This window comes from Panthera tigris, chromosome C1 (assembly GCF_018350195.1).
Source record: "Panthera tigris isolate Pti1 chromosome C1, P.tigris_Pti1_mat1.1, whole genome shotgun sequence".
Classification (NCBI taxonomy): Eukaryota; Metazoa; Chordata; class Mammalia; order Carnivora; family Felidae; genus Panthera; species Panthera tigris.
In genome coordinates, this window is record NC_056667.1 from 75883217 (window position 1) to 75909310 (window position 26094).

The 26094-nt window shown below is 37.7% G+C and overlaps 1 long non-coding RNA gene across 3 annotated transcripts in view; it reads left to right on the forward strand.

Annotated features, from left to right (window-relative positions):
• Window positions 1-26094, forward strand: part of LOC122241513 — a 166085-nt gene that overhangs the window by 132977 nt on the left and 7014 nt on the right. For all 3 annotated transcript variants that reach the window (XR_006221683.1, XR_006221685.1, XR_006221684.1), the window contains one exon: window positions 15138-15268. This is a non-coding gene — a long non-coding RNA (uncharacterized LOC122241513). The remainder of the gene's footprint in view (window positions 1-15137; window positions 15269-26094) is intronic.

The following is a 26094-nucleotide window of genomic DNA, read 5'->3' on the forward strand; positions in this document are numbered from 1 at the left end:
TCCTCCGTATCCCCCAACCCCTCCTACTGATGATCTCTGAGCCCTGGGACCTTGAAAAGGGAGTCTGTATAATTTATCATAACTGTATTCCTTCATTTGAGAACACTATTTACATTCCTAAAAAATATTTAATACACTGAAAATGTATAATTTACAGTTAGAAGACTGAAATCCTATTCCCAGCTTCTCCATTAACTGGCAGTGTGGCCTTAGGCAAGTCAATCTTTTTAAGCCTCAGTTTCTCATTTGCGAAATGACAACCACATAACTTCTAGGATCCCCCTGTGGGATTCTTTAACTCTTTGATGCTACTATGCAGTCAGGAACACTTAGCATGTGAAAATGACATAGAAATGCCTGAACCACAGCACACCATCCAAGGAACAAATGTTGCAATTTCCATTTTTCCTACATATATAAAAGACTTTTGCCTTGCCATTATTGCTTTGGACATTCTATACCCTATTTGGGTGACCATACAATTTATTATCCAAATCAGGAGGATACTCTGGGGAGTGAAAGCAGATGCTGTTAATAACTGCACCAGGACAGCAGGCATTAACCAGGATCCTCACATTTTCCATAGACAACCTTGCCATTGCTCCCTTTGTGGCTGCTCCGCCCTTTCCTCCTTCTCTCCTCTGGTTCTCTTCCTTGGGCTGTAACAAGAGTGAAAGGCCCCACAGACAGAGGTGTGAGCTCCCTCAGCCCCTTAATGGAGTGTTAAGTTCAAAGCTGAGGTGTGAGCATTTAAATGCTAACACTTAAGCAAGTTTGTCTGCAACAGAAACACCCTGTTTAAGGTTTATTCCTCACACTAGTTTTAAAAACCATTTTGCATTGTTAATTTCCACTCCACTCAATCAGTAACTTGCTTATTTTTTCTTTCTGCATGGCTCTGTTTAAAATAATTCTTTGATTTCTGTAACTGGCTTGGGGAAGACCAAAAGGAGCCGGGCCTTGGACTCCCAACAAGGAGCAAGGTCTTTAGTAATTTCTTGGGTCATTTTTCCTGTGTCCTGTCTTGGTGTTTCCTGCATGCTCTGGGAAATGCTAGGGGTCAGCAAATAGATTTTGTGGTAGTCTGTGAGCAACTCAAAGTGATTCTGTTTACAAATATAGTTCCTGTGAACATTTTGTTTTTGGAGGGAAATGTTGGTGAGATCAGGGTCACGTATCTGCACTCTACTGACAGTCAAATTGGCCCCCTTTCTGAGGCCACCAGAATCCATGGCTTGATTCCTACTCTAAAAGTATTTTTAAAAATAGAAGATGGAGCTAATGAAATTCCAGGGGAAAAAAAAATGCTATTATTATCAAATACTGTATCTAAGTACCTCACAGTAACTTTAATATACTTTTGTTGAACTGAATCACCTTTTAAAACAATTCTATATAGAACTTGGCCATTTTAGGTGAATGAATGATGAAAATTTTAGCAAAAAAAGTAAAAGATAGGTCTTTTTGCTATTAAAATAGTTTAGTGAATACAGTGCTTGGTGACTCGTGTAAAAAAGTCTTAATCATTTTTGCAGTGCTCAAATAAAGTTCTCTCATTTAATGATATTTTCTACCATTAAAATCCTCTCTACATGGTTACTATTATTTAAAAGTATGATTTATTATCAGTGTTTGAACTGTAAAACTGCCTGTGAGATAATTAGTATTTCTGCAACTGTGAAGAGAAGATTGTTGTCTCTATAGTTTGTAAGCTGACAGGTCTTTGTTTTCAAATGGTTTCCTCTGCAGTTGTGGGGAATGTGTACTTTTTAAAATGCAGTTTTAGCCAGCTGCCAGAGGGCCAGGTAGAACAGGAGTTGATACAGTGTAAAATTAATAGCTTTAAAAAGACTTAACACTCAAATCTTTTTCTTCGGTAACTCTCTGGGAGAGTCTGTGGGTGTGGGGGGCCCAGGGGAAGGTGGAGCCTGATCAATGCTTGATCATCTCAGTCTCTTGTCCATTGTTCCTATCACAGTGCCAGCTGCCTAAGTCACAGGGCTCTCTCTGCACCTTCCCCACCACTGCCGTCACCCGTGTGAAATGGCACTACTTCAGTCTCACAAGAGAGATGCTGAAAATAGCATTTTGAAAGCTTTATTTAAAAAGCTTTTTAAATGTCCGTTTATTTTTGAGAGCAGCATGAGTGGAGGAGGGGGAGAGAGAGAGGGACACAGAATCTGAAGCAGGCTCCAGCCTCTGAGCTGTCAGCACGGAGCCTGATGTGGGGCACAAACCCACTAACCATGAGCTCATGACGTGAGCCGAAGTTGGATGCTTAACCAACTGAGCCACCCAGGCAACCCTGAAAGCATTATTTTTTAAAATATTCACTAAAATCCCTCATCTCTTTTTTTTTTTGTTTTGTTTTTAACTGTGAGACTGATTTACATGGGAAATATGAGTGAAGTTTACTCCACATGAGCACACATTCACTGACTGCTAATCCGCCCATACCACCGCCTTCCCCCTGCAATGAAACCTATAGTGCAGGTACAAAAATAATGTCACTTCAGGAGGGTGGGAAGCCACTAGAGCCGAGCACCTGGGGCTCCCTTGCAGGGCGTTCATGAAATATGGTCTTCAGTTTTGTGTATCCAAAAATTCTTAAACATCATTGTCCCTAGAGGTAATTGGTCTCTTGAGGCTGCTCTCCAATGACTGGATGCTCTAGAAGTTGCTGTCCGCATCATAATGCAAAATGAGTAGTTTACATCAAGAATTATAATCCTACTGGCAGGTCTAAACAACATGTCAAATTATGACCAGAAGGTTGGGGCAAGCAAGGGAAGTGAGAGCTTAATAGCTAAGTCCAGGTTCCAACCCCATCCAACTCCAGGGTCCCAACTTCCACGTGACCTTGAGAAGTGACTTGACCACTCTGGGATGAAGTCAGTGCATCTGTAGAATGGGTAAACTTGTGGGGATAGGGTGAGAATCAAATGATATTTTTGTCCAAATGCCTAGGAAAACGGTTGCAACATGGTAGGTACTTAATAACCTGCTGACTAAAATATTTGACTCAATAGGAATCATATTGGAGTTTTGTTCAGGACAGTGACTTCAGTAACAAAGGAAGGGTTCATTCATCCCTCTCACCTGTCATCAAATTTGTTACCAAATTTGGCCAATACCAGTACAGTTCATAACCACCACAAGAACACAGGGCACTCACAGTGTTAATTTATAAAAGTTGAGCCCGAATTTTCTGGCTCTGGCTGCCTCTATCAGTGATGGCATTTTAACAGAGAGCTAATGGTGTTGAGACCAAATGGGGAATTGTCTGATCCTGATGTTTCCTTCCAACCTATTCTAGTTTCTTAGCAGTTATCTTTACAAATTAGACCCATGTAAGAAAGTCTTGGTTTCTTTTTCATGCTTGATTTCACACATGTTCACAAATCTGCCCCGAGAGTTAGGCTTTTTATTCAGTGGCTCCAAGACCTCAGAGCTGGGCTCATTACCACGACATGCAAAGCCTAACATTATCCAGTCAGGACCAGGAGGGTTTGGGTACAAGCAAAAGTCAATGTAGTAGATGTGCCCTATCTGGTACACTAATCATTCACACTCTCATTTCTTCAACAAATATGTATTGGACATTGACTGTGTACGGCTTTTTTTTCTAGAAGCTGAAGATTCAGGGGTTGACAAGGGAATCTTGCATTCTGGTGGGGGTTACAGACAAGAAATGAAGAGAGAGAGGAAATGAAAGAAATCAGTATATAAGAGCTACACAGGGAATCAAAATAAGGTGAGGGAATGCAGAGTAAAGACTTTAGATGAGGCCGTCAAGGGAAATTCTCTGTGAAGTGATACATAAGCTAAGCTGTGAATCAAAAGGAGGACACAGACATGCAGTGAGTGTGAAGGAAACTGAGGCAGAGGGTGCCATTCATGCAGAAGCTCCCAGGTGGGCACTAGCAGGTGGGTCTGGTGAGGACCAGACCAAAGTCCAGAGTGGCTGGGAGAGGGCAAGAGGAGGGTATAGAAGAGGTAGTCAGGGTTGGTCAGCGAGGGTTTTGTAGCCAGAGTAAGGAGGTTGGAGTATTTGCTTAATGTGATGGGAAGCCATTGGAGGGCTTTAAGCAGAGGAATGACAATATTGGATTCATATTTAATAAATAAGCCACTCTAGGTGCTATGTGTAAAAGAATTATAGCTAATAAGAGGAAGCAGGGGGACTATTACAGTATCTCTGGCAGTATATAAGGATAGTGGTAGTGGAGGCAGCATCCTAAGGACTTGCTAATGGGCTGGATGTGGAGAGTGTGGGGGGAAAAGAGAGAAATCAAGGATGACTCCTATGTTCTTGGACTGTGCACCTGCATGGAAGGTGCCATTTCCTGAAATGAGGAAGACAGGAGGAGGAAGGGGTTTATGGGAAGAAATAGCAAGTAACTGCTCTGAGAGCACTCTTGGAGATTATTCATGAATCCTGGGGGTGAATTTTCTATTGCCACCTCTCCACAAGTAGGCACTCACTTCCAGGCATACCCTATCTTGTTTTACCTTGAAGCTAAAAATGCATGGAAGACACTCCCCAAATTTGAAAACCCTCAGCTGTATTTAGCCTTTAGGTGAAAGAAGAAATGGAAGAACAAAATCAGAAAATGAAGTTTTATTTTGAAAGCCAGTTTCCATTTTTAATGTTGGGTCACATGCAGTTTAAGTCATGATTTAAATCCGTCAACTTTAAAATTGTACCTCTCTGTGTATTTATGACAGAAGAAATACGCATACACACAAATATGTCAACCAACGCCATGTCACCTATTCCTTTTCATTATTAACTCATTAATATTTTCAGTTGCCTTTACCTTTTGATGAATTTAGCCAAGCTATGAACAATGGAGGGCAGAACTAGAAGGGCTGAGGCCTTTTTCTTTCTTTGATTAATCTTCAAGTGGTAGGATTTTAGATGTTTTACTTTGTGTTTTTCAATATTTTAAAATACATTTTTTTTTGGCTCCTTTTCTTTTATTTGAGTATAGTTGATGCACAATGTTCCATTAGTTTCAGGTGCACAACAATGTGATTGACTCCATGTTATGCTGTGCTCACCATAAGTGTAGCTACCATATCACCATACAACAGTATTACAACAACATTGGCTATATTCCCTATGCTTTACCTTTTATTCCCATGACCTATTCATCCCATAACTTGAAGTCTGTGTCTCCCACTCCCCTTCATCCCTTTCGCCCATCCCCCATAACCATCAGTTCTCTATAACAGTCTCATTCTGCTTTTTCTTTAATCATTTGTTCTGTTTTTTAGATGCCACATATAAGTTAAATCATATATTTTTATTTTTCTGGTGTATTTCACTAAGCATAACACTCTCTAGATCCATCTGTGTTGCTGCAAATGGCAAGATCTCATTCTTTTTTATGACTGATGGTCTATTTTATATATATGGTCTATATATATATATAAAGTTTTGCTTTATATATATATACACACATCTTCCTTATCCATTCATAACACTTGGGTTGGTTCCATATCTTGTCTATTGTAAATAATGCTACAATAAACATAGGGGTGCATGTATCTTCAGGATTAGTGTTTTCATTTTCTTCAGATAAATACACAGTAGTGGAATCATAAGGTATTTCTCATTTTTGGAGAAACCTCCATACTGTTTTCCATAGTGGCAGTACCAATTTACATTCCCACTAACAATGCATGATGGTTCCATTTTCTCTACATCCTTGCCAACCCTTATTATTTCTGGTCTTTTTTATTCTAGCCATTCTAACAGGTATAAGACGATATACCTCATTGTGGTTTTGATTTTCATTTCCCTGATGATTAGAGATATTGAGCTTTTCATATGTCTGTTGGTCATCCGTATGTATTCTTTGAAAAAATATTCAGGTCCTCTGCCCATTATTTTGATCAAATTATGATTATGATTATGATTATTCTTTATATATTTTGGATATTAACCCCTTATCAGATATATCATTTGCAAATATCTTCTCCCATTCACTAGGTTCCTTTTTTGTTTTGCTGACAGCTTCCTTCACTGTGCAAAAGCTTTTTATGCTGGTGTAGTCCCAATAGTTTGTTTTTGTTTCACTTGTCTTAGGAGACATTTCTAGAGACATGTTTGACATTCGCTGTAGAAATTACTGTGCTTTCTTGTAGGAGTTTTAGTTTCCGGTCTCACATTTCGGTCTTTAATCTATTTTGGGTTCATTTTTGTGTATGGTATAAGAAAGTGGTCCAGTTTCATTCTTTTGCACGTAGCTTTCCAGTTTTCCCAACACCATTTATTGAGGAGACTGTCTTTTCCTCATAGTATATTCTTGCCTCCTTTGTCATGGATTAATTGACCGTAAAAGCATAGGTTTATATTTCGGGTTCTTTGTTCTGTTGATTTATGTGTCTGTTTATGTGCCAGAACCATACTGTTTTGATTACTGCAGCTTTGTAGTATACCTTGAAATCTGGGATTGTGATGCCTCCAACTTTGTTCTTTTTCAAGATTGCTTTGGCTATTTGGGGTCTTTTGTGGTTCCATACACATTTTAGTAGTATTTGTTTAATTCTGTGGAAAATGTTATTTTGATAGGGATTACATTAAATATGTAGATTGCTTTGGGTAGTGTGGGCATTTTAATATTCTCCCGATCTATGAGCATGAAATATGTATTATCAATGTATTAGAGTTTTCAGAGCGCAGGTCTTTTACTTCCTTGGTTAAGTTTATTCCTAGGTATTTTGTTCTTTTTGATATAGGTGAATTTTTTTTTAATTTCTCTTTCTACTACTTTATTTGTGTATACAAATACAACCAATTTCTGGCTATTAACTTTGTATCTTGCAATGTTACTGACTTTATTACTTTTAATAGCTTTTTGGTGGAGTCCTTAGGGTTTTCTATATATAGTATGTCATGTGCAAACAGTGAAAGTTTTGCTTCTTCCCTGCCAATTTGGATGCCTTTTATTTCTTTTTCTTATCTGATTGCTATGGCTAAGACTTCCAGTATTTTGTTGAATGAAAGTGGTGATACTGGACATCCTTGTTTTGTACCTGACCTTAGGGGAAAAGCTCTCAGTTTTTTACCATTGAGTACGATGTTAGCTGTGGATTTTTCATATATGGCCTTTAATATGTTGAGAGGTATGTTTCCTCTAAACCTACTTTGTTTATCATGAATGGATGCTAAGTTGTGTCACATGCTTTTTCTGCATCTACTTAGATATGATTTTTATCTTTTATTTCATTAATGTTGTGTATCCTATTGATTGATTTGGGAATATTGAACTATCCTTGTATCCTCAGAATAAATCTCACTTGATTGTGGTGAATGATCCTTTTAATATGTTGTCTAATCAGCCTGATAATGATTTGTTGAGGACTTTGCATCTATGTTGATCAAGGTTATTGGCATATAATTTTCTGTGTGTGTGGTGTCTTTGGTTTTGGTATCAGAATAATGTTGGCTTCATAGAATGTATTTGGAGGCTTTTCTTCCTTTTATACTTTGGAATAGTTTGAGGAAAATAGGTATTAACTCTTTTTCATGTATTTGGTAGAATTCACCTGGACTTTTATTTATTTATTTTGGTAGATTTTTTTGATTACCAATTCATTTAATTACTAATAACTTCTCTGTTTAGATTTGCTATTTCTTCCTTATTCTGTTTTGCAAGGTTATATACTTCAAGGAATTTATCCATTTCTTCTAGGTTGTCCAATCTGTTGGCATGTGATTTTTCATAGTATTCTCTTACATTCCTTTGTATTTCTGTGGTGTCAGTTGTTACTTCTCTTCTGTTATTTTTGATTTATTTGGGTTCTCTCTCTTCTTGATGAATTTGGCTAAAAGTTTGGCAATTTTTATTTATATTTTCAAAGAACCGGCTCCTGGTTTTATTAAGACTGTATGCCTTTTATATTGGCTCTGATCTTATTATTTCCTTCCTTTTACTCCTTTTGGGCTTTGTTCTTTCTTCTTTTTCTAGTTCCTTTATGTGTGAAATTATATTGTTTATCTGAACTCTTGCTTGTTTCCTGAGGTAGGCCTATATCATTATGTATTTCCCTGTTATAACTGCTTTCACTGTGTCGCAAAGATTTTGGACTGTTGTGTTTCCATTTTGATTTGTCTCCATGTATTTTTTTTATTTCTCCTTTCATTTCTTGGTTGATCCTTCAGTTGTTTAGTATCATGTTATTTACATTCTACAAAACACATTTGTGTGTGTTTTTTCCAGTTTTTTTCTTGGAACTGATTTCTAGTTTCATACTGTTGTGGTCTGAAAAGATGCATGATAGGATTTAAGTCTTCTTAATTAATTTATTGATACTTGGTTTGTGACCTAACATGACCTATCCTGGAGAACATTCCATATGCATTTGAAAAGAATGTTTTTGGATGGAATATTCTGTATATATGTGTTAAGCCCATCTGGTTTAATGTGTTATTCCAAGCCACTGTTTCCTTATTAATTTTATGTTTGGAAGATCTATCCATTGTTGTAAGTGGGGTATTAAAGTTTCCTACTCTTATTTTATTACTGTCAATTTCTCCCTTTATGTCTGTTAATATTTGCTTTATGGATTTAGGTGCTCTCATGTTGGGTGTATAGACATTTACAATTATATTTATGTAATGCCCTTCTTGGTCTCTTGCTATATATAGTCTTTGTTATAAGCATTGCACCCCTGGCTTTTTTTTCCACATTGATTTGCATGGAGTATCTTTTTCCATTCCTTGACTTTTAGTCTACATATGTATCTAGGTAGAAGTGAATCTCTTGCTGACAAAATATAGATGGATCATGTTTTTTTATACATTCCCCTACCTGTGTCTTTTGATTGGAGCATTTAGATCATTTACATTTAAAGTAATTGTTGATAGGTATATACTTCTTCCCATTTTGTTAACTGTTTTCTAGTTGTTTTTGTAGTTCTCCGTTCCTTCATGATTGATGACTTTCTCTAGTGTTAACTTTGGCTTTCTTTATTCTGTATCTATTATAGGTTTTGGGTTTGTGGTTACCATAAAGTTCATATACAACATCCTAAGTATATAGCAATCTATATTAAGTTGATGATTATTTAAGATCCAACATATTCTAAAACAAAGACTACTCCTTCCTCCATGTTGTTTGTATATGTTGTCATATTTTACATCTTTTTATTCATAATTAATTTTCTTACATCTAATTATGGCTTTCTTTTTTTGTATTAAAATAAGTCCTTTTAATGTTTCTTGTAAGGCTGGTTTAGTGGTGATTAACTTCTGTTTGGGAAACTCTCTCTTCTTAAATTCTGAATGATAACCTTGCTAGGTAGAGTATTGTCTGTTACAGGTTTTTTTTCCTTTCAGCACTTCAAATATATCCTGCTTCTAGCTTGAAAATTTTCTGCTGAAAAATCAGCTAATAGCCTTAGGGAATTTCCTTTGTATTAACTACTTTATTTTCTGTTGCTAGCTGTTAAAATTATGTGTCTTTATCTTTGACATTTTAATTATTATGTGTCTTGGTGTGGCTCTCCTTGGGTTTATCTTGTTTGGAACTCTGTGCTTCCTGAACCTGGACGTCTATTTCCCTCCCTATGTTAGGGAAGTTTTCTGGCCATTGCTCTGTTCTCCTTCTTGGACCCATATAAAGAGAATGTTTGTGCTTGATGTTGACCAAGACATTTTTTAGCCTACCCTCACTTTTTTTTTTCTTTTTTTGCTATTCAGCTTCAGTGCTATCCATTATCCTGTCTTCCAGATCACTGATCTGTTTTTCTGCATCTTCTAATCTGTTGATTCTCTCTATTGTATTTTTCATTTTAGTTATTATATTATTCAACTATGATTTTTTTTAAAAAATGCTTTCTTTGTCTTTGTTGAAGGTCTCACAGAGTTCTTCCACTCTTCTATATTATATATATATATATATATATATATATATATATATATATATATATATATTTATTATAAATACTATAAATAAGTATTTATACTTATTTGATAAACTAGACTCTGGGTTCAAGGGGCCAGAACCCATCACTGCAGAACCAGCACCTAGTCTATATCTGGCCTATACTGGGTATTCAAACTGAAAAATGGAGAAATGAATGACATCTTTGTCAGTCCATAGTTAGGACATCTGTAAGAATATCCTCAAAGTTAAGACTATGCTTTGGCATTGAAGGAGATATGTGACAAGTTAGGAGTAGAGCCATAATTCAAGTAGATTTAAACATTTAGTAAGGGCCTCCTATATGCCAGATGCTTACTAGGTATTGGAGATACAAAAAAGAATGGAATATGGTTCCTCCATTAGTGACCTATTCATGCAGCTCACAAATAGGCAATTCAAAGAAAATGCTCCAGGATGTCTGAGAAGATACTCTACCTGGATGGGGAATATACTAAGTCTGCTCTAGGGATTAGAAAGGGGGATCCCAAGACAAAATAAGAGGTGAACAGAAAAGGATTCAGTGAACCCAGAGTGTATGCTCAATTGTTGCTGCATGTGTGGCCTGGGAGTCTTTGATGGGACAAGGTCTGTAACATTTAAGTTACCTTAGCCTATCCAGAGTGTGTACTGCGTATCTGTAATTATATGGTAATATAATCTGTAATTATATTTAACCTCACTTATCTGAAAATTCAAATAAGAACACATAACGGTTGATGAACTTCACTGATTTATTAGTGTCCATCTACATAACGGCAGCACTTTGACCTTCCAAATATTTTTATTCTCTAAGGGGAGTCCCACTGCCCATGGTCTTCTACCTCTCTCCACTCTGTAGACCTTTTAAAGGAGCATCTCTTCACCATGGCTGCCCCAACCCTTTGCAGGAACCTCCTCTCTGACTCCCTGGTGGACACAGTGGGCACTGCAGCCATGTGTTGCTGCTCCATGGTCCTCCACTCTTCCAAGTGGGGTAAGAATCTTTCCCACTCTGAATAACACTTGATTATATGGATGCAGAATCAACACTGTTCATGTCCAAAGTGTAGCTTGAAAACGGCCCTCAGCTTTGTTCTACAGACTCTCTATAAAAAATCAGACTTAATTTTTTGGCCTGATTTTAGTGTAGACATCGCAGCGCTCCTTCTGAATCCAGCCAAACATCCACACACACATATTGTTCTTTCCCCAAAACCAGTTCACCAACATCATTCCTCCTAGCTTATGCCACGATAACCACAGGCCTTGTGCCTATTTCATAGTATAGGTTTTTGTTCCAGCCTCCAGCTGGCTTCTGATGGGTCTTGTCTCCTAGTGTTCACTTCCTCATGCAGTCATCACCCACATTATGCCAGGGTCAGTCTGTGTGAGAAAGCACACAGAAGATGTGATCATACACCTTGCCAAAGTTAGGTTACAAAGGAAACTCTTTCTCTTAGATCACCTGCTCTAGGAAAAACTAACTGCCATGTCCTGAGCCTTGAAAAGAGGTCTTATTGATGAGGAACTAAGGACTTTAGCCAACAGCCATGTGAGTGAGTCTTCTTGGAAACAGATCTTCCAGCCCAATCAAACCTTCCAGGGATGTAGCACTGGCTGACAGCTTTACCGCAGCATCATGAGAGGCCTGTTTCAGAACCATCCTGGCTAAGCCAGTCTCGGATTCCTGACACTCAGAACTGTAAGATAATAAATATTTATTGTTTTAGGCTTCTATATTTTGGGAAAATACATAATACAGTGATAGATTAGGGGGGCCAATTATAGACCCCATATACCTACTCTTCTAAGGGTTCGGCCAGGACCAGCCTGTTCAAGTGATATAAAGTATTTTTAGTTGCTTACTTCAAGGAACATTGCTAATGTATTAGGGAGAAAGAAGGCAAAATGGCTGAAATACATTGCTTTCAATAAAAATGCTCTTGCTACTTAACTATGATCATGGTGATAACAAGAATGCCCTGTCATATAATGGGGTAACTGATGCACACTTCCCACCATTTCTGAAGGTTAACACAAAACTCATAACATGGATGGTTGCCTCTTAGGATGCTGTATAAATCCAGCGTGCTAGTTTTTTCCATTTTTAATGTGAATTGACAAGGGCCACTTTAGCCTGTTAGCACTTCTTTTCTGAAGAAGAACCCCGACATCTTTTAGTGCCCCCAGCAGCAAATGACTTACGCCAAAGCCTATTCTTCTTCTTTAGATAGAAACCCTACTGACACCTGCTATATTGTCTATTAGATAAAGAAGATCTTATAGAATGTGGGTGAAATGGGAGATTTGCCAAGCAGAAGAAACGCAGGCTATAGGCCTTTCTTTTGTCAGCCAAAGAAAAATTGTGGTAGTCAGGAAAACAGTTGTGAATGCCTGCTTCTCACAGAGAAAGACATCTGTGCCAACTGAAATGCCAGGTTACCTTTTCCTTCCTTATTCTCAGCTCTGCAGACACAACTTCATTAGTACTGAGTCTATTTTATGAAGCCTTTTTATAACTGCAGGTTGTCATTCCGACTTAGTTACTAATCCTGGTCACATATTAAGGGCTTTGATTAAGCAATTTGCTTTTTTCCTTCCTCTCTTCCATCTCATTGAAAGATTACAGAGTTTGAGCATGAGGTTAAAGGATTACATCTGAATCCTGAGAGTCCCGCCACTGCTCCAGCTGCCTGTCATTTCCTGGAGTGGTTACTTATCTGTCAATATTTCTTCCCTTTTTTCCCAAGTCCCAGGCCTACTTGATCTTGTCCGTTTGGCTCGGCTGGTGGAGGAATAACAAGGGTCTTCCCATCATGCAACATTCTGGGATACATCATGACAGAGAAATCTCAAAGCCCAGGTCAATTATAACAGAAGATGTGCACCACCTCTGCCCCTGAACGTCTTCTGGGGCTGCAGTTGTTTAAAACTAAGTCACCTGAAAAATGCAAGGAAATGTGTGTCTGGTTCCTGGCTGACTTTCTGCTTGTTTAGCAGGATACAAATAGCAGAAGACTAATACTCTGTGTGTGTGGTTTGTGGTCAGGAAGAGGGAATAAAGTTGGCAGCTACCTTATTGTGCTGTAATTACTTTTTAATTAGAATTCATTGAATACAGATGGATTCTTCCTGTTCTTTCGCCCACTGATGTTTTTAATATTCCCACATCAGATATTATGAGGCAGTAGCCAGCAGTGAATTACATAAAATAATCCTGTAGCTGGTAGTGACTTACAGAAAGTAACCAACTTAACCATTTGTCTTAGATGAAAAATGATCTTACACCTTTTTGTGGATTCTATTGCTGGTTTGTTGATATAGTGTTTGTTTACTCTCGTTCCTGCAGGAAAAAAGTACCATAGTTCTTGTATCAAATTACTGTAACTGACTGGAACATTTTTATTTCAAATAATGTACCATCATATTTTTTTTTCATGGTGACATTGATAAATTTGCCAGATTTCTCATTTTTTTCCTCCCTCCTACCAATGAATAATTTGAACCCAAACGTGAATGGAATGTACAATTTCATGCTGTTATAAAAAATCATTGCTCATCACATTCTAATTGTAACTAAGTTTGAACCTGAATAGCTATTTGCAGTATTTTGATAGAAATAAGAAGTAATTTCCATTTTTTTGCTCCAGGGTCTCTCTACATGAACTGACATATGATGCATTTTTGAAGTCACACTTAATAATTCTCTTTTCATTATAAACAACCGCACCCTTGTTGAATAGTAAACCTCAAATTAGGCTTACACAGGCCTATGTAATATACCTAAGAAACATGATTTATTCTAATGTAATAATGGCATAGATTTATAAAGCTTGACTACTCCAATGCTCCTCGTTATGGTTGTAAAATATTTGTGGCCGCCGTGGGATTTTCTAGATCATTATTTTAAAAAAGGAAAAACCCATTTTGACAGATGAACTGGGGCCATTCTGAGCAAATCACAGATACTTCATATAACAAGGCCTCCAAAGAGGGGAGCATACACTTATTACTATGGCAACCTGGATCAAAACACTATTTTAGTGGAGAGTTTCCAGTTTTACAATGCAATGATGATTGTTTATAGTACCACTGAAACCAGATTCAGCAAAGGTTTAAGAAATGAGCTGACAAGAGGAAAATCATTATAGATAAACTGGGGATACCTGAATGGGATAGCATGGAATCTGCCATTATTTGATCAAATACTGAAATTTATTGCCCAAGACAATAGAAACAATGGAAGAGGATCGAGAAGATGAGAAACATCCTAAAGTTTCTTCTGTTATAATGGTTTAGACCAAGATCAGTCCTATCTTAGGTTAAAACTTTGAAAGCAAAGATGTTTTTTAAAGGACATATCTTTCACATCCCTTATTTTTCTATCTGCAAAATACCTACTTGTAACTTTAAAGTTGTGGGCTAACACTTCTTTTCCTAGCATATTCCATTTGACAGAGTGTAACATGGCACAACTCAAGAACTATGCTCATCATACAGGGCCGTGTGCTTGCACATGTCGACATGATGTGACAGCTGGTTGCAGTCCTGCTCTGTTATTTTTATATAAATGGAATTTTTACACGGAAAGAGAAAAATTGTCTGGATCATGAGTTGTCCACTTTGCTAAATCTGTCTTAAAATATCTAAAGATACCACTGGGTGGACAAAGTACATTGAAGTGAAGGGTTGAATAATCATTTATTTGTTTAGCAACTATTTACTGAGCATCTCCTGTATGCCAATTGGTGGGTATATGGGTGTGCATGCTGCTAGGTGTGCTGTGGTAAGAGAGTGTGAAAGTGAGGGTTAAAGAGAAATATTGAAAAATGCAGAAATAGAAAATTACTGGACAGGAATTGAATTTGGTTCCATTCCAGTATTTGTTAACCAGAATAGTCTTTCAGTCTTTGAAGGGAGAAAGAATAACCATATTTACTGAATTTCTGCTCTATGCAAAGCTCTGTGCTAGGAGTTCTACATATTATTATGTCATTTAATATACTGGGAAACTGTAGGTATTATTGTGTTTATTTTTCAGATAAGTAAACTGAAATAAGAAAGCTAAAATAAAAAAGTCAAGTACATTGAGCGAGTACATGTGTAGCACTAAAAAAAAATTATGCATCAGGCACTGTTTTAGCATGTTAACAAATTTTAACTCATTTAATCCTTGTAGTAACCACGTAAAGCAGTACTATTGTTATTCTCGCTTTACAGATATGGAAGAGGTTGAATAACTTGCTTCAGGTCACACAGCTAGTAAATGGCAGAGGCAAGATGTGAGCCCAGGAAGTATGCCCTGCTACCACTGCGCAGTGGAGGCGTGTGCTGAACCTAATCAACAATCTGTAAGTAATCAATAGCTTAAGTAATCAACAACATGATTGTGATCTGAGCCAGGTCTCCTGATTTACCACACACTTACTTGTTTTCAGCTTCTTTGTCTGCACAGATACACACTATAGGTATCAAACATATATTACATTTGTTTTATTCACATAACTGTTCCTCTTCAAGTATAAAATAATGCCTCAAAATCATTTCGAAGATTTTACTCTGCTTGAGTAACGAAGATCACAAAATTACAATTTGGTTCTGAGCAAATGATGACATCCATAAGGTATTTCACAATGTCAGAAAATTTTGAAGACCTTAAGTAGCCTCATACTGTGTGAGGTAAATGGCTATAAACTATACCAGCTTTTGTTCAACTGAATGTGTGCATGTTTATAAATAAATTTGTGATTTCAAATAGAGAATCATCTGTCTATACTGATGTGACATTATTGGAAATGTGTGATGAAAAGCACCATTGTTTGGCCACCAGCACCTGTTTTCCCCTTGCTTTGATAGTGGTACCCTGAATTTCCTGTGGAGAAAAACCTTCATACCCTGTCTATCATTTTTTCATGTTGATGTATTGAAAATGGATTCAAGGCTGTGTGGTGTTTTCTGTGGAGAGAACCTTTTTCTCTTGGACTTGTTGATATGGAACTACTGACTGTCCCTTTACCACCACATGGGGGTTTTGAAAATGAAGGCTGCATGGAGGGAAGCAGAACCAAGAATAGGAAAAAGGTCAAGTCTGATAACATCATTTCAGGCCCAGAATGAAGTGGCATCTCATTTTAGATGTATCTCAGGACTTTTCAGTTAAAGCAGCAGATACTTTTGCTTTTTTGTCAAAGCCAGTTTGAGTTTAGAACTGGTATCATTTGCAATCTATAGAGTCCTAATTAATACATTACTTCCTCTCATTCCCCTAAGATCAGTAGCCTCTTCCTGCCTATCTTAGGATATACTTTAACATCCTTAATAATTGCTTTGTGGTCCTGTGTGGTCTGCCTTTATCTACTTTCTGGGCACAGATCCAGTCCATGGGTCCCTTCTTTTCTCCACATTACAAATAGGTTTTGATTTCAGTTTTCAGCTTTAAAAATTCACCTTTGGGAGCCTGGGTGGCCCAGTCAGTTGAGCATCCAACTCTTGATTTGGGCTCAGGTTATGATCCCAGGGTCATGGGATCAAGCCCCACAATGGGCTCCATGCTGAGTGTGGAGCCTGCTTAAGATTCTCTCTTTCTCTCCCACTGCCCCTCTCTCCCAATCACTCACTCTAAATAAATAAATGATAGATGATTCTTCATATTCATTATTTCCTATCACTTTTCTCTCATGGTTCCAACTTTATTTACTCAGTCACAACTTTGTAGACCATCTTTAAATAATCCAAGTGGTAAGTTTTTGCAGATCCTTTGTCAAAGGAATTCTTTGAAACAAGACCCACTTCCCACCTCCACCTGGTGGAATGTGTGGGGAAATGCAACAGGGCAATTAAGTACGTTTGGAGTATCTCTTAGCTTTCCCAGAATCTCTTCTCCAAAGTAAAAGTGCATTTCAAAGCAGTATGCAGATTCTTTGGGCACTGTCTTATCTTTAGGATTTTCTTCTTAAAAGTTCCATATTTCACTATTTTGGGGGCCTTTTGTCTGCTCAGTCGTTTGCTTCTTCAGAGTTTTGTTCAGCCCCTCCTCTGTTTCAGGATGCCTGCTCTTCACACTCACCTCTGTTCGTTTCACTTGCTGCTATTTTGTTTGGATCAAAGCCTCTTTTTGCCTTTCCTCTTCATAGTGTTAATTCTACTCTCAGTGTTTTCCTGTCTTTAGCCTGGGGGGTTCTCTTTCCTTCCCCCTCTTTCCATGTTAGCTGATTTGTTTGCCCTGAAAGGGAACATGAACATGTAGTCTCTTAGCAACTCTGATGAAGGCTTGACCAAAGTATCAAATGTAGATTTTTGTGATATTTTTTATATTTGGGCAGGACCTGGGAATACCCCAGGTTTTCATTTCAGAATCAAACCCCTTATCCAGGAGTATGAAATGTAGTCATGTTAATCAGTAAATAGGTGAGGGCTGATTACAAAAGTATATTTTTGTGCTAGAAAAAAGTGATGAGGGCTAGATAATATAATTTTTGTCTCAAAGACTTGGGAACAGGCAGCATCATGCTCTGGAAAGAGGACTTGCTCAATATTTGGGATATCTGGCTTTTAAGTATAGACATAGATCATGGGCTTTGGTGCCATACAGGCTTGGGTTCAAATCCCAGATTCCAAATATTAGCTGTGTGTCCTCCATTTTCAACCGTGAAATGGTGGAAATGATATTTCTTACAGGAAAGTATGTAAAGCATTGCCTGGCATATAATAAGTATTAATTTAATTTTTATTTCCTCTTTTCTAATTTGCCTGATGTATCCAATTTCTATGGGCCTCAGTACTTATAAAACAACCACAAGTAAGTAAGAAAATGGCAATAAGTACATGCCTATCAATAATTACTTTGAATGTAAATGGACTAAATGCCCTAATCAAAAGATCTAGGATGACTGAATGAATAAAAAAAGCAAGACCCATCTATTTGCTGTCTACCAAAGACTCACTTCAAACCTAAAGACAAATGCAGATTGAAACTGAAGGATGGAAAAACATTTACCATGCAAGTGCAGTTAAAAAAAAAAAAGCTGGGTAGCAATAATTAAATTAGACAAAATAGACTTTAAAACAAAGACTATACCAAGAGAAAAAGAAGGGCATTACATAAGAAAAAAGGGAACAATCCAACAAAAGGATATACCAATTATAAATATCTATGCACCCAACATGGAAGCATCTAAATACATATAACAAATATTAATTAATAGATATAAAGGGAAGAATTGAAAGTAACACAATAATAGTAGGGTACTTTATCACCCCACTTGCATCACTGGATTGATCATCCATACAGAAAATCAATAAGGAAATGTATCGTTGAATGACACATTAGATCAGATGGACCTAACAGATATATACAGAATATTCCATCCACAAAAGGCAGAATATACATTTTTTTCAAGTACACATGCAATATTCTTCAGGACAGGTCACACATTAGGCCACAAAACAAGTCTTACTCAGGAAGACTTTATATTTTGCATCCTTCTCAACCACAATGGTATGAAACTGGAAATCAATTATAAGAACAAACCTAGAAAGAACACAAATACATGGAGAACGTGTAATAATACAACTTGCTACTAAACAATGAATGAGTCAACCAAGATATCAAAGAGAAATTTTTAAAAAATACATGGAGATAAGAGGAAGACCTAAAATGTTGGAGTAGTAGGAGGACCCTGGGCTTACCTTTGAACACAGCTAGATAAATATCAAGTCATTCTGAATACCCAAGAAATCGATCTGAGGGCTGACAGAACAAACTGCACAAGAAGAGGGAGAGAAGAAACCACATTGTGGGTGGCAAGAGGTGTGGAGATATGGCTTGGGGGAGAAACAGATCATGGGTGCTGTGGAGGGGAAGGAGCTCAGGTGGTGTTGAGAGGGAGAGGAGCATACAGGGCATTGCACAAGGAAAACATTTCTCCATAGTCATTGACTAGGAAACAAGAGGCATTTATTTTCATGAGATCTTATAACCAGCAGGGCCCAAATATTAGAGTTGTAGAGGTCCCTAGCATGGCTGGTATAGAGCCCTAAGAGCACTGCAGTGCTCCTAGAGAGAAGGCAGCAAGTAACCCGGGGGCAGATGTCATGATCTGAGGGTCACCTGAGATGCACTGGGGGGACAGTTCCCCCTTCTTGGAGTGCATCTGAGAGAGGTGGCATTGCCTCTCCAGGGACAAAGGAGCCAATGGGCACCATTTCCTTTCCCAGGTTCCCAGCATGGTGCAGAGACACCTGCTGAGGGTGGCTAACCTGGACACTGGCCCTTTAGTGTGCTTGCTCCAAAACTCATGCTCCTGTGCTCTGGTGCAACTGTCCTTCTGGTCAAACTTGCATCAATCCTAGCACAGTGAGACCCTTTCCCAGAAGACCAGGACAGGTCCCCACCACATCAAGTCCCTGAAGTTTAGAGTTTTAAAAATCAGCCAACATGGCTGGATAGAGCCAAAAGGATACTGCACTGCTCCAGGAAGGCAAGCATCCCAGACACAGACAGTTTGAAAACAGTGATCTGAAAAACACCTAGGATGCACTAGGAAAAATTATTCATTCTTCTGGGAGGGTTTCCCTGACAGCTGTAAGCAGGTTCCCCTCTCCAGGGAAAAAGGAGCTGGCTGGTGCCATTTCCCTTCCCTGCCCCTCAGCGTAAACTAACTTCAGTAAACAGTACAGCCCCAACCCTGGCTGCCTAATCTGTCCACACCAAGCTCCCCGCAACATCCTGTGCTCTGCTTGTACTGCTTTTCTTGGGCAAGGTGCATGAGACCCAGTGCAACAGGCCCATCCCCCAGAAGACCAGCACAAACCCCCACATGCACCATATGTATTACCATATGTATTGACCATAGAGTTCTGCAAAGCTTCAGCTCTAGTGGAAATAACATCAGGTCTCTTTTAACAAGCAGACAAGAACACACCTAGTTAACACTCTCCACACTCTGCCCAAGGTCCAAACACTCTCTACTGCAGGCAAGGAGAAACTCTGCAGAGGACTGACCTGAGGGACAGAGCACCCATAACACAGCAGCACAGTGCATGCAGCACACACCAGAGATATTTCCTTAAGTGTCAGGCCTGGGACATTAATGGCTTTATGAAGAAGAGGTCATATAGTTTCAGGAGCATGAAATATAACAGGCTTTCCTGACACACAGAAGAAAACAGGCCTAGACAAAATGCCAAGACAGAGGAATTCATCCCAAAAGCAAGAACAAGAAAAGGTCATGGCCAGGGATCTAATCAAAACAGATATAAGCAATATGCCTGATCCAGAATGTAAAGCAACAATCATAAGAATACTAGCTGGGCTTGAGAAAAGCATGGGAGACATTAGGGATATACTTACCACAGAGATAAAAGAGCTAAAAACTAGTCAGGCTGAAATGAAAAATGCAATAACTGAGATTCAAATCTGACTGGATGTAATGACCACAAGGATGGGAGAAGTAGAGGAAAGAATAAGTGATAAAGAAGATAGAATTATGAAAAATTATGAAGCTGATCAAAAGAGGGAAAGAAAAATCTTGGATCACAAAAATAGACCTAGTGGACTCAGTGACTCAATGAAACATAATACATTCATATCATAGGAGTCCCAGAAGAAGGAGAAAAGGGCTCACAAGGTTTATTGGAAGAAAGTATAGCTTAAAACATCCCTAATCTGGGGGAAAAAATGGACTTCCAGGGGCGCCTAGGTGGCTCACTCAGGCGTCCAACTTCAGTGCAGGTCATGATCTTGCAGTTTGTGAGTTTGAGCCCCGCGTCGGGCTCTGTGCTGACAGCTCAGAGCCTGGAACCTGCTTCTGCCCCTCCCCTGCTCATGATCTGATTCTGACTTTCTTTTCTTTTTTTTTTTTTTTTTTAACGTTTATTTATTTTTGAGACAGAGAGAGACAGAGCATGAACGGGGGAGGGGCAGAGAGAGAGGGAGACACAGAATCGGAAGCAGGCTCCAGGCTCTGAGCCATCAGCCCAGAGCCCGACGCGGGGCTCGAACTCACGGACCACGAGATCGTGACCTGAGCTGAAGTCGGACGCTCAACCGACTGAGCCACCCAGGCGCCCCTGATTCTGACTTTCAATAATAAACGTTAAAAAAAAAAAAGAAAATGGACTTCCAAATCCAGGAGGCAGAGAGAACTCCCATCATAATCAAAAGCAGGCCAACATCAAGACACATTGTAGTTAAATTCTAAAATATAAAGAAAACAACCCTAAAAAACAGCAAGACAAAAGAAGACCCTAATTTACAAGGTTAGCAACAGATCTTTCCACAGATACTTGGAAGGCCAGAGGGGAGTGGCATAATATATTCAACGTGCTGAATGGGAAAGATCTACAGCCAAGAATATTCTAACCAGCAAGGCTATCATTCAGAATAGAAGGGGAGATAGTTTCCCAAACAAAAACTAAGTGACCACTAAATCAGCCATGCAAGAAATATTAAAGGGGACTCTTCAAGTAGGAAAGAAAGACCAAAAGTGACAAAGACTAGAAAGGAACGGATAAAATCTCCAGAAACAATGACAAAACAAGTAATAAAAAGGCACTAAATTCATATCTATCAGTAATTACTCTCAATGTAAATGAACTAAATGCTCCAATCAAAAGACACAGAGTGTCAGGTAAAAAAAAGAGATCCATCTGTATGCTCCTTACAAGACTCATTTTAGACCTAAAGACACCTGCAGATTGAAAGTGAGAGGATGGAGAAACATTTACCATGCAAATGGACATCAAAAGAAAGCCAGAGTAGCGATACTTATAATCAGACAAACTTGATTTTAAAACATAAATGGTAACAAGACATGAAGAAGGGCACTATATCACAATAAAGGGGGCTATCCAACAAGATCTAACCATTGTAAATATTTATGCCCCCAACTTTGAGGAACCTAAATATGTAAAAGTATAACAAACAAACTCATTGATAACAATACAATAACAGTAGGGGATTTTAACACCCCACTTACATCAATGGACAAATCATCAAAGCAGAAAATCAGCAAGGAAACAATGGCTTTGACACACTGATCAGACAGACTTAACAGATATATTCATAACATTTCATCCTAAAGCAGAATACACATTCTTTTCAAATGCATATGGGACATTCTTCAGAATAGATCACCTACTAGGTCACAAATCAATCCTCAACAAGTACAAAAATATTGAGATCACACCATGCATATTTTCCAGCCATAACACTATGAAACTTGAACTCAACCACAAGAAAAAATTGAGAAAGACCACAAATTCATGCAGGTTAAAGAACATCCTACTAAAGAATGAATGGGTCAACCAGGAAATTAAAGAAGAAATATGAAAAAGAAAACATGACAGTCCAAAAGCAGTCATAAGAGGAAAGCCTACGGCAATACAGGCCTACTTTAAGAACCAAAAAAATCTCAAATAAAGAACAAATGAAGTCTAAGGTCAGCAGAAGGGAAATAATAAAAATTAGAGCAGAAATAAATGATACAGAAAGAGACAAAAAAAAAACCAGTAGAAAAGATCAATGAAACCAAGAGCTGGTGCTTTGAAAAAATTAATAAATAGATAAGCCCCTAGACAGACTTATCAAAAAGAAAACAGAAAGGACCCAAGTAAATAAAATCATGAATGAGAGAGAAGAAATCATGACCAAAACCACAGAAAAAATACATGGAAACAAATGAAAATGAAAACACAGCAGTCCAAAATCTTTGGGCTATAGTAAAAGCAGTTATAAGAGGAAAGTTTACAGTAATACAGGCCTAGCCTCAAGAAACAAGAAAAATCTCAATTCAACAACCTAATCTTAAACCTAAAGGAGCTACAAAAAGAACAAACCCCAAAGCCAGTAGAAAGAGGGATACATTAAAGATTAGAGCATAAACAAATGATATAAAAACTAAAAAACTTAATACAAAAGATAAATAAAACCAGGAGCTGGTTCTTTGAAAGGATGCACAAAATTGATAAGCTTTTAGCCAAATTCGTGAAGAAAAAAAGAAAGGACTGAAAAAAAATAAAATCAAAAATTAAGGAAGAGAAATAATAATGGCCCCCACAGAAATACAAAGGATTATAACAGAATATTATGAAAATTATATGCCAACAAATCATACAACCTAGCAGAAATGTATAAATTCCTAGAAACATATAACCTCAGGAACTGAATCAGGAAGAAAGAGAAAATTTGAACAGACCAATTACTAGCAATAAAATGCAATTAGTAATAAAAAAAAAAACACTCCACAAATCTCCCAACAAACAAAAGCCCAGGGCCAGATGGCTTCACAGGTGAATTCTACCAAACATTTAAACACAAGTTAATGTCTATTTTTCTCCAATTATTGCAGAAAATAGAAGAGGAGGAAAACTTTCAAATCCATTCTATAAGACCAGCATTATCCTAATACCAAAACCTGACAAAGACACTACATAAAAAGAAAACTACAGGCCAATATCTCTGATAAACATATATGCAAAAATCCTCAACAATATATTACCAAACCAAATTTAACAATACATTAAAAAAATCATTCACCATAACCAAAGTATTTATTCCAGGAATACAAGTGTGGTTCAATATTTGTTAATCAATCGGCATGATACATCACATCAACAAGAGAAAAGATAAATAATCACCTCAATAGATGCAGAAAAAGCATTTGACACAATACAACATCCACTCATAATAAAAAATCTAACATAGGTTTAGAGGGAACATACCTAACATAATAAAGGCTATATATGAAAAACTCACAGCTAACATCATACTCAATGGTGAAAAACTGAGAGCTTTTCCCCAAAGGTCAGAAACAAGACCATGATGATGACTCTCACCACTTTTATTCAACACAGTATTGGAAGTCCTAGCCACAGCAGTCAGAAAACAAAGAAGTAAAACTTATAGTATTTGCAGATGACATGATACTTTATTTAGAAAACCCTAAAGACTTCACCAGAATACTACTAAAACTGATAATTGAATTTAGTAAAGTTCCAGGATATAAAATCAATGTACAGAAATCTCTTGCATTTCTGTACACTAATGAAGCAGAAAAATTAGGAAAAAAAATCCCATTTACAAGTGCACCAAAAACAAGAAGAAATCCAGGAATAAATGAACCAAAGAGATGAAAGACCTATACTCTGAAAACAGTAAACATTGATGAAAGAAACTAAAGGCAACACAAAGAAATGGAAAGACATTCCATGCTCACAGATTGGAAGAACAAATACTGTTAAAATTTCTATACTACCCAAATAAATCTACACTTTTAATGCCATCCCTATCAAAATACCAACAGAACTATAACAAAAATATCAAAGAACTAGAATAAAAGTCCTAAAATTTATCTGGAACCACAGAGGACCCAAATAACCAGAGCAATTTTGAAAAAGAAAACAAAGCTATCAGTATCTCAATTCCAGACTTCAAGTTATACCAAAAGCTGTAGGAATCAAAACAGTATGGTACAAAACATACATATAGATCAGAACAGAACAGAAAACCCAGAAATAAAAGTATGATTATAAGGTTGGTAAAGCAGCAAAGAATATACAGTGGGAAAAAGTCTCTTCAACAAATAGTGTTGGGAAAACTTGTCAGCTACATGCAAAAGAATCAAACTGGACCCCTTTCTGACCCCATCCAAAAAATAAAGTCAAAGTGGATTAAAGGTCTAAATAGGAGACCTAAAACCATAAAAATATCCTAGAGGTGAGTACAGTCAATAATGTCTCTGACATCAGCCATAGCAACAGTTTTCTAGATGTGTCTCCTGAGGCAAGGGAAATAAAAGCAAAAATACACTAGTGGGACTACATCAAAATAGAAAGTTTCTTCACAGGGAAGGAAATAATCAACAAAACTAAAAGGCAACCTACCAAATGGAATGAAAGAAGATATATGCAAATGACATATCTGCATATCTGATAAAGGATTAGTATCCCAAATATATAAAGAACTTATAAGATTCAACACCCAAAAAACAATCCAATTAAAAAATGGGTAGAAGATATGAACAGACATTTCTCCAAAGAAGCCATCCAGATGGCTAACAGACACATGAAAAGATGCTCAACATAACTCATCATCAGGGGAACGCAAATCACAACTACAATGAAATATGACCTCACACCTGTCAGTATGGCTAAAATGAAAAACACAAGAAACAACAGATGTTGATGAGGATGTGGAGCAAAAGGAACCCTTGTGGACTGCTGGTGGGAATGCAAACTGCTACTGCTACAGCCACTGTGGAAGAGAGTATAGAGGTTCCTCAAAAGTTAAAACCACCTTTACAACCCAATAATCACACTACTGGGTATTTACCCGAAAAATGCAAAACACTAATTCAGAGGGATACATGCACCCCTACATTTTATAGCAGCATTATTTACAATAGCCAACTTATGGAAGCAGCCCAAGTGTCCATCACTAGATGAATGGATAAAGATGAGGAATATATACACAATGGAATAATTTTCAGCCATAAAAAGGAATGAAATCTTGTTATTTGCAATGACATAGATGGAGCTAGAGAATATTATGCTAAGTGAAATAAATGAGTCAGAGAAAAACAAATACCATATAATTTCACTCATATGTGCAATTTAAGAAGCAGAACAAAGCAGCAAAGGCAAAAGAGAGAGAGAAAGAGAGACAAACCAAGAAACAGACTCAACTATAGAGAACTGATGGTTACCAGAAGGGAGGTAGATGGGGAGGGGATGGGTGAAACAGATGATGGGGATTAAAGACTGCACTTGTTGTGATGTGTGGGGAATAAACTTAGAAATTTCCTGGGTTTACACCAATGGGTTAACAAAGCATAAAGAAGTACAAAGCCATAGGATGCTCACACCCAAGTTTGGGTAAACAAGATTAGGTAAATAAATATAGAGAAGGCAGGGCAGAAGCCCCAGTATAGAATATATGAAATAAACAAGATTAGGTATTCAGGGTGGAAGCGGCCCCCAATTTAGTACTATAGCAGAAAGCTGCTTTCACCGGAAGGAAGTACCAACTTAGGTAAACACATAAATAGGGCTATAGACCACCACTGCAGGTGAAGCAGCCCAAACCAGAGATGATTAACAAAAAGAAGGTGCCTTGTTAACCCTGAGGTCACCTGTCCTATGTCTCATCCCCTAGGCTAGCTAAGATAAATAGAGGTGG